We start from the raw sequence: 10784 nt of genomic DNA, 5'->3' as shown, positions 1-10784 counted from the left end.
TTAATGAACATTGACAGCAATTTTAATAAACAGGTAAATGTAAACAAAAAAATGTACCTTTATTCAATAATGAATTCAATAAAGAACAGGATGACACGCTCACTGCTGCAGCTCTGATTGGATGCAGCTCGGAGCGTGTCATCCTGTTCTTTATTGAATTCATTATTGAATAAAGGTACATTTTTTTGTTTACATTTACCTGTTTATTAAAATTGCTGTCAATGTTCATTAAAATAAGCCCTCCCCTGAAAATGAGCCCTCTGGTGTTTTTCTGTCCAAAAAAATAATAAGACAGTGTCTTATTATCGGGGAAACACGGTAATCTTATGAAGGGTGAGGCACTTTGCTAAGCACTGACTATGCAAAAAAACAAAAAATAAAAGCAGCTCTTGCCTTCAAGGACCTTACATTCTAATGGAGGAGATATTTACAAAGTGCTTACAAGTAAATAAGTAGATCTCTTTATATAAAGATATAATAGATGTATTATTATTATTATATTATACATATACAAGGTAGATAAAATATCCTAAATCCTATCCACCCTGTCTTTTCCAGAAGATTCTCTGCCCCCCACCCCCACCCTACCCCTACCCCCTAGTCTTCAGACTTTTCCTCTCTCCTCGTTGTTTTCCTATAGCCTACAAAGGCACTCATTTGCCCCATGCATAAAAAAACAACATCCCTTACTAGATCTTACCCATACCGGCCAGCTATCATTCTCTATGTTTTTTCCATCTCAGATAAATTCCTTGAAAATTAATTTATGCTGTCTGCAATGAGTGCCTCCATTTCCTCTTCTAGACCCTCTTCAATCTAGCCTCCAACCCCACCATGCAAATGAAAAGGCCTGCTCCAAAGCTAGGCACAATCTTGTGATCACCAAATCTCATGGCCTCTTCAACATTCTCAAACTTCTTGACCTCTTTGAAACATTTAACTGTTGATCACCTTCTCCTGGTTCCCCTGGATTCTCTCTGTCTCTGTCTCTCTCTATCTCTCTGTCTCTGTCTCTCTCTGGGTTTTCATGATTCTGCTCTGTCTTGATTTTCTTCCTTCCTATTTGACTCTTCCATTCCAGCATCCTTTGATGGATATCCATCCATATCACTCTTATTAACTGTTGGTATACTCCAAGGCTCTGTGCTAGGCCCTCTTCTCTCTTTTTAGTATTATTTCTCTTGGTGATCTCATCAGCTCCCATGGATTCAATCATCATCCCTGTGAAGGTGATTCCTGTATCTATATATTGGAATCCTTTCATAACCTAGCTACCTCCCACCTTCCAGTCTTCTTATTCCTTATTCCCCAACACAAATGTACTTTTGGATCCAGTAACACCGGCCTCCTGACTGTTTCATGAATAAGATCCTTCATCTTGTCAGCCCTAAGCATTCTTTATGACTGTCAGTCATGCCTGGAATGCCCTCCTTCCTCTCTTCCAATTTCCTTTAAGTCCCAAATCAGATCTCATAATCTAAAGGAAGTCTTCCCAACCTCTCTTAAGTCCAGTGATTTCCTTCCATTAATTATTGCTTATTTATTTTGTATATACCTTGCTATATATAAATATATATGTATATATATATATATTTGTTTGCATAGTGTCTTCTGCTTTAGATTATAAGCTCCTTGAGGGCAGGGAATGTCTTTTGCCTCTTTTTATATCCCTAGTTCTTAACTTAATGCCTGGCACATAGTAGGTAATTAATAAATGTTTATTGATTCATTCATTGATCCAGCCCTAGCTGATCTCCTGAGCTCCATCCCTACATCAATTTCCTGTTAGACATGTTGAACTGGATATCCCATGGGCAATTTAAACTTGTCTAAAACATCTTTCCCCCAGAACTATGTCTCTACTGCTCTAGACTTCCCTATTACTTTTGAGGGAAACGACATCCTTCCAGTCATCCACTTTTGTAACCTAAAATGTCATCTTCCATTCCTCTATCAGTCATTGCATACTTCTAACCAGTTGGAAAATCTTAAACCTTCTTTCTCTGCAATGTCCCTAATACAGGTTTCCTTCTCTCCTTTGACACAGGTACCTCCCTATGTATCACCCCTTCCCAAATATTGAAATACCATCTTTTTTTTTTTTGCTTTTACAAAGGAATATTTTCCCTGAAGGTATAGTGAGAACAGGCATACAAACATTCACCCCAACGCCTAGAGGCAAAATCCTCCCTACATCCCTAGGTTTCTGAGGAGGGGAGAGGAAGGGGATTAGTTTTCTGGTTTTGATCCAACCTTTTACCCTGGTTTTGGAAATTGGGTTCTAGTCTTGATAATTTCAATCAATGCCCCACTTTAGGCCCTGTCCTGTTTCCAAGCATACCTATGTAGGCACCCAACCTGCAATCCATTTCTTTAGTTCAGTTCAACAAAATTATTATGAATTATTAGTTGTGTACAGAGAGCACTAGGCTAGGTACTATGGATGGAGCAAAGTTTAGATAAAGCATAGTGACTGCCCTCATGAAGCTTGTAGTCTAGTGTAGGTGGGGGTGATAAGGAACTACAATAGCTGGCCATAATACACAATAATTCATGATAACTGAAATAGAGAACTAGAAAATAAAGTACTGTGGGAAGTTCCAGGGAGAAAGGCCTTACTGGCTTTGTTTGTTTGCTTGTTTTTGTTTCTTTTTGATTTTGAACTTAACAAATATCAGATAAAATGAGCACTCCATATACATATAGTAGAAGAGGAAAACTGTAAATTTTTCTTTATGTACAGTTTATTTTTTCTTCTAAAGCATATAATAATTAAAATATATTTTATATATTTATGTATATGTATTTTTTTGTGTGTATAACTATAATAAATTCAACATCTGACTTTCAGATCTGTCCTGTTTATCAACAATTCTTTCTGACTTTCCTTACATTTTGTGTATTTTTTAAAAAATGCTCTAATGACACCCCCTTTTCTTTCTCTTTTCTTTCTTTTTCTTTTTTTGGCAATCCTATTCCTAAACCCCCTTTCCCCAATTAAAAAAAAAAGAGAAAGGAAAAAAAAACCCTTTTAGCAATTAGGCATAGTAAAGCAAAATTTCCACATTGGTCATGTCCAAAAATGATTGTCTCATTCTGTACCATGAGTCTATTAACTCTGTGTCGGGAGGTGGGTAGCCTGGTCAGAGTTCTTAAGTCTTTCAAATTTGCTTGTACTTACAGTGTTACTGGTATTATGTTAATCGTTCTCCTGGTTCTGTTTACTTTACTCTTTATACTTCCTACAAGTCTTTCCAGGTTTCTCCTACTCAGGCCTGCACAACATGCAGCCTGTGGGCCGCTTGTGGCCTACAGAAGGATTTCAGGCAGCCCACAAAAAATGTAGAGGATGTAAAAGAAAGTAAAGATAGAACAATTGCTTTGTCTGTACCTCCATTAATTGGACCTGCCTTCCCCTAGTCACTATTGTGTGCTTTGTGTAACTTGGTGGGTAGGTTGGTTGCCTCTGTCCACTCTCCTGTTTGTCACCTGACCCTTGGCAACCAACCATCATCAGTAGGTCTCTAGTCTGAGAGGAGCAAAAGTAGTCTTTTCTTCATGTTTTTGGTCATTACTGGCATAGAACAGAAAGTGAAGGCCGTCATGTACCAATGCAGCTTGAGCCCACTATGTGATGAGTGGCTACAATGCAAGCATTTCTTTCCCTCCCTTACTGCACAGCTGCCTTCCAAGTTACATAAATGTTGGTGCTCTCTCCAACGTCAGACACTCAAATATGTATTTCTTTGTATGTGAGCAATTGCTGTGGAGATTTTTTGGTATTAACATTAAAGTTTTTGGGGAGACTTTGTAAGATGGGTGATAAAAAGAAAAGGGAAATCAAATCAGAACATAGAGGGTTTTATCCAGAGTGGACAAATGGATACTTGTTTACTTACTTGAGAGACAAAATATTGTGCTTTGTTTGCCGAGAAGTAATAGCTGTTCCAAAGGAATACACCCTTCGTTGCCATTTTGAACTAAAACATTCTGACTTGAGCAAACTGGAAAACAATGAAAAACAAAATCGTGTCCAAATTGTTGAAAAATCTCCTTGAGGAACAACGGTTTTTCTTTATATGTATATATATATATATTTGCTTTTGGAGGGGGGAGGGCAGAGCAGTTGGGGTTAAGTGATTTGCCCAAAGTCACATGGCTAGTAAGTGTTAAGTGTCTGAGGCCAGATTTGAACTCAGGTCCTCCTGACTCCATAGCCAGTGCTCTATTCACTGCATTACCTAGCCGCCCCAGAACAACAGTTTTTCAAGAAAGTCAAAGCAGAAAATGAGGTGGCTACTAAGGTTATTTTCAGATTGCTAAAGAAATCAATTTCAAACATGATTCCAGAGTACAGTAAACTGATTGCTGACAAGAAGTGTAATACATCCCACTAAGTGTAATAAGAAAACCTGAAAAATGTATGAAAACTTGTACCACTTAGCAAAGTGATTTTTGAAAAACAATAATATGATTTCATGATGAATAAAAATCTTAAGCAATAAGTATAATTAATTGATATTAATTGAAATTTCCCCTTTTAAAATATGGCTTATTTGCAAAATAGCTTAATCATTTGATTACATCTTTACTTGGAAAGTGAGTCACTAAAAATCTATCTGCTGCCTGGAAAAGTTTAGGCTATTTTAATTTTGGCCCCTATCTACTGCCAAGTCTGATCTTATTTGTAGGGGTACCAGTAAAGACTTCCTGGAGGAAGTGGCATGTGAATTGGACTTAAAAAGAAAGATAGGAATTCAACAGAAGAGGGGAGGGATGGTATTGCAGAAGCAGACACAGGGCACAGTGCAAGCAAAGGCACAGAGTTGGGGAAGGTAAGACATATTTGGAGGACAGAGAGAAGTCCAGTTTATTTGGAGAATAGAATGCACAGAAGGGAGGGAAAAATCTGAGAGAAGGCTGACAAGGCAGGGTGGCACCAGTATGTAAAAGACCCTGAATGCCAGGCAAAGGAGGTTCAATTTTACTTGGAAGACAATAGGGAATCTTTGAAGATTCTTGAGCAGAGAACTGATATAACTAGATCTAGAAACAAGGAAAATTGTGCTAGCAGCAGTTTGGAAGCTGTTCTGGCAAGTTTAACAAGGATAAATTGTAAACAAATTACTGTAGTTATCTAGAAGGATGGAAACGTGGTCCAGTGCTAAGTGGCAATAGTGGGAATCTAGTGAATTGAATAGATAGGCAGAAACAGAATTTAAGGAGAGAGGCTTTACTTTTCTCTTACCAGTCCTTCCAGGGATTAGAAAAGTGCCCTTCAACCAGAGCTGTTGGGGTTGAGTCCCTACTGCCTGTTTCCAAATATCTCTAATGTACCACCTGGAGTTTCAGCTTACTCCTACCGAACTACATCCCCAGTGTATCTTTACGTAGACTGCTTCCCCATGCCTGGAATGCGCTCTCTCCCCTCTCCCCTCTCCCTTCTCCTCTCTCCCCTCTCACTTTTCCCTTCTCCCCTCTCCCCTCTCCCCTCTTCCCTCTTCCTTCTTCCCTCTTCCCTCTTCCTTCTTCCTTCTCCCCTCTCCCCTCTGCCCTGTCTCCTCTCCCCTCTCCCCTCCTAGCACCATGCCTGGTATTTAGTGAGTGCTTAGGAAATGTTGATTGATTGATTGATCGTCTGCAGTACAATAGTTGCTAAAGCATTTTCTTCTTGTCCCTAGTCTCTCATCTATTGTCCCTCCTGGACTTGCATTGCTGAGACCTTCCTCAAACAGTGGTACCTCTCTGGACCCTGCTGAATCCAGTCTAGTTCATCCCTGACTCTCCCAGAGACCTGGTACTGACATGTTCCCTTAACTCCACGAGGGTGTGGAAGTTTGACTAGAGTTTACCAACGCTCCAGAAGAAAAGTTAGTGCAAGGTGGTATTATCCTCGGCTCAGAGAATACAGGAAATGCTTGTCTTATCGGGTCAATGCCCCCATTCATTTCCTATGGTTGCTAAAGACTCAGTTGACAGAGGGATGGGACTTGACATAGTGTCATTGTTCTGGATAATAGATATATGTAATGTGAATTATACGAATGTGTCCTGCTATAGCTGAAACAGATAGGACCCTTGAGATGGAACCAGCATGGTGCACCTCGTGCCCTCCGACCCAGCTCTCTCTCTCCAACCTGTTTTTCCTTTCCAGCCTGGTGAAATTATAATTAAATTCTCAACTGAACTGTAGGAAATCATGCTGAGGGGTTTCACGAGCCCATCCCCACCAAACCATTCATAATTCTTGACTTTTCACAGCTGGCCTCCAACCCCCAGGGAGTCCAAGAGTCTACATCCTGTCATTCAAGGAGGATGGGCTGTGAGCACAGTTAGTTTTTTCACTGTAATAACTACATCCAAAACGGTAAGACTGTCTCTTTGATTTGAGAATAAGAGAAGGAAATGCTATAATTGTAATGTTAATAATAATTACAAATCGCATTTATATAGCTCTTTTGTTTGCCATGCCCTTTACATAAGTCTATGAAACTATAGATATACATGATTTTGTCTGAACCTCACAATAACCTGTGGGATAGGAATTATTATTACCTCCATTTTACAAATGAGGAAACCGAGGCACAGAGAGATGAAATAATTTTGCCAAAAGTTTTGGGCAACTAGGAAGTATTTGAAGTGAGAAGTGAAGTCAAGTCTTCTTGACTACATCTAAGTCTGACAATCTGTCCACAGCAATAATTAGTCAATAAGCATTTATTCGGTTTTGGTGGCAATCAGGGTTAAGTGATTTGCCAGGGTCACACAGCCAGTAAGTATTTGAAGTTGGATTTGAACTCAGGTCCTCTTAATTGTAGGGCCAATGTTCCATTCACTTTGCTACTTAGCTATCCCTCAACACACATTTATTAAGCACTATGTGCCAGATACGGTGCTAACTGCTAAAGATCCAAAGACAGACAAAAGAAGGTCCTTGCCCTCAAGGAGCTTATGATCTAAGGGAGGAATCACTATATAGCAGTGTTGCACAGTGGAAAGACCACTGGCTCTTCAGAGTTAAAAGCTGTGGGTTCAGATTGTCTCTAATACTTAAGTACCCTTGTGACTGAACAAATCACTTAAATCCCTGAGCCTCAGCTTCCTTCTCTGTAAAATAAGGGGGTTGGACTCCATGGCCTTTGATATCTCTCCTAGCTCTAGTTCTATGACCCAATAAGCTCCAATGACATGTGTGAGATTTAAACCAATCCTTTCCATAGGTGGTGAACTTTGTCAGCTTACAAAGGTTGTTTTTTAAGTTTTTGCTTCAAAAATGGAACTACAGTTATCCCTTTCCCATAGCGACTTTCCCCATCATGGTTTTATTATATTGCGGATCGGCATAAGAAAGTAATTGGATATTTTGGGGAGTTTTGCGGAAGCTGCAGATGGCATGTGAAGGCCAGCAGATGATCCAGAAAAAGTTAGAAACTCAGAAATACACAAAATATATGTATAGTATTGTATAATACCAGAAAAAAAGAGAAGGAAATATGTGAAGCTAGAAGATTTTGATTATGAAGGTAGGGCCAAAAATTTTTACCCAGATTTTCCAGATCGTAGGTGCTTCCCCCCCAACACTCTTGCGATGTGGAAGGGATAACTGTATTCTACTCAAGTCACTTAGAACCAAAGACAGTGAGTGCATTTTAACATAAACTGACATGGAATCTCAAAACCTGATAGAAGGGACCTTAGTGGCCATCTAGTCCAACCCAAATACCAAAGGAATTCCCATTATAATACCCTCAATACATGGTCAACTAGTGTTAAGTAGCTGCCAGAAACACACCAGCTTTCAACAATTTTCCTTCTTTTTTATTACTTTCCCTTCTACCTCATATCATATTAGGAACTTGGGAAACCACATTAGCAAACGGCTAATGGAAAGGCTTGTATAATAGGGAGCTATACGGTGTAGAAGTGTTCAGCAGCAGGTGCCTGATGGATGGGCGCTTCCTCTTCTAGGCTGTTGCATTTGCCAGATGCTTCAGGGGGGCAGATGTTCCAAGAGGTTGCCTCATGTGCCAAGTGCATCTGGTAGGCACTTATCTCCTGTGCTGCTCCTGACATTTTACTCTGACATGTGGATCAGGTACTCGTCTGCTGTAATGCCAGAGTCCTCTCTACCTAGCCTGTAAAATAGGTATTTTATTTACTCATGCCCTGCCTACCTCTTGGGGCTGTCAGAAGGATTAAAAGTGATCATACATGTGGAAACACTTTAAAAAGGCTGAAGAGATAATAAAATCATAGGTTTAGCATTAGAAGGAACTGAAGAGATCATCTGGCCCAATCTCTTAATTTTACAGATGAAGAAACATTCCCCGAGAGGCTATGATTTGTTCAAGGCCATTCAGGTAGTACAAGGCAGAGCTGTATCTGAACTACATTGCCTTTATTGCCAGCACTCCTTCCCCTATACCATGTAAACACATACATGAATCCATGCCAAATTGATTCTTTTCCATTTTAGGTGAAGGGATGGGAAACGACAACCTCATGAGTTTCAGAATGTCAGGAGAGTGAGCATATGGGCATCTAGGCCTCCCAGTGTTCCAGCATCCAGGTTTTATAACCAGACCAGCATTGACACCCTCCCTAAAGATCAAGGAATGATTTTTATTTTTTCTTTTTAAAAAAATATATTTATTTAAGATTTGATTCCCCTCCCCCCAACTACATGTAAAGGAGTGATCTTTAGAAGTAACCTTGGGCGCTCAGCTCAATGGTAGCTGAGGCAGGATCTCATTCAGTAGTGATGCTGCATTTGGATGTGACCTTGGTGAGACCAATGCTAATAACAGGAATTGTTCTGAATCTCAGTCCCATATCCCCAGGGACTGAAACTGGCATAGGAGAGAGTGGACCTGGAAGTGTCTGGGGAGATGTTTGTATTTTTCTTCTTGTTTATAGCTTTGAAGTCAGTATTCCTTTATAAAAGCTGATTGATCTTAAGTGGTTAAATGAAACTGATGTGTTAATCATTGGCACTTCAGGGGCAGAGCTTGAGCCAATGTCATGAGCCAAGAGATCTGGGGACCTCGAGATCCCCCTTTAGCTCAGAGGAGGTGATGAAGTTGGACTGATGGTGACCTCAGAGTGTGCTGGAGCATACATACTACACAAGGCAGTTTATGGAGAGGTGAGGGAGTCAGGAAAGGCTTCATGTAGAAAGCAGTCCTGAAACTGTCTTGAAGGAAAAAAAAAGGGATTCCATTCTACGAGGGAGAAATGAGGAGGGAGAACATTCCATACATGGGGCCTAGACAGTGCAAAGACACAGAGATGGAGTGAAAAGGACAATTTGCCTAGACTGGAGAGTACAGGAAGGGGAATAATGGAGAATTAGTCTGGAAACGTAGGTTGGCACCAGTTGTAAAGAGCTTTAAAAGTCAAATAGGGGCAGCTAGGAGGCACAGTGAATAGACCACCAGCCCTGGGGTCAGGAGGACCTGAGTTCAAATCAGACCTCATACACTTACTAGTTTTGTGACGCTGGGCAAGTCACTTAACCCCAACTGACTCAAAAAAAAAAAAGTCAAACAGAGAGATGATATTTGATCCTAGAAGCAATAGTAAGCCATTGTAGTTTATTGAGTAGGGGAATGACATGTGCTAAAAGAAAATCACTTTGGTAGTGTGTAGGATAGATTGGAGTAGGGAGAGACTTAGGCAGGGAGAACAATTAGGAGAAAATTACAATAGCCCAAGTGAGAAACAATAAAGGCCTGAACTAGGTGGGAGCTATGGGAGTGATAAAGGGATAGTGGTAAGAGTATTTATGAACCTAAGTGCTATGCTAAGCAATAAAGACACAAAGACAAGTAAAAGGTACAATTCCTACCCTCAGGGCTCTTAGGTTCTAGTGGGAGAATACAATAAAGGGGTCCTGGAAAGGGGTGTACACCCAGCTGGGTGCTCAGCGAGGTTCAACGGGTGCCCATTGAACAGTAAACAAGGGTCCCCTTTTGAGGGCCTGGTGGGGAGTGGAGAGGAGTTCAAGTGTCTAGTGGGGTAGAAAAGGTGCTCAGAGTAAGGGAAATAAGGTAAGGAGGCAACTGGGAATGGACAGATGTGGCAATAGAAAAGGCAAGATATGGCAACTGATTGGATGAGTGAAGGAGGAAGAATGAGGTGAGTGGGGAGGCAAGGACAATGTCAAAGTTGTAGACTCAAGAGATGTTCAGTTCATCTTCTGAAATGGGGGACTTCTCTTTTGGATATGTTAAGTTCAAGATGTCTATGGGACATCTGGTTTGAAATGTTCATTAAGCACACATTGCCTGGCCTAAGCATAGTCTTTATTCAACCTACTTGGCAGTTCTAGCTAGAGGAGAAAAAAAGAGGCTCCAAAATAATTCCAGACCTATTCAACATCATATCATTTTGTATTCTCTTTGCTGGCTTCTTTTTGTCTCTTAAGATAGACGGCATTGGTATGACAGGGATTCTGGAAGAACTTTTTGTGTTGGCAGAGCTGGACCCAATCAAGGACTTCAATTTGCCCTGAAGATACATTCCCTGGAACTCTCAGCCCACAAGCATGTTGCCCAGCCCTTTTCATACTTACTAATATCCTGCCCATGATACAGCTGAAGGCAGAGAACATGAGTTACTTACAAAAATAGAATGCCAAGGCTGTGGGTTTGCATATTTAAATTCTTATTCACCTGCCCCTGATTTCTTTTAGCCTCAGGTTCATGAGTATGATTACTTTAATTTATTCACCTCTTGCCTGGATGCTTATCTGGTAAATACATGAGATTGAGTGAATTCTGGGT

Source organism: Petaurus breviceps, unplaced genomic scaffold (genome assembly GCF_028583685.1).
Source record: "Petaurus breviceps papuanus isolate PSGF00001 unplaced genomic scaffold, PetGlider_PUasm1.0 186, whole genome shotgun sequence".
NCBI classification, from domain to species: Eukaryota; Metazoa; Chordata; class Mammalia; order Diprotodontia; family Petauridae; genus Petaurus; species Petaurus breviceps.
The sequence above is the reverse complement of the archived record's forward strand: the minus strand, read 5'-3'. Positions refer to the sequence as shown.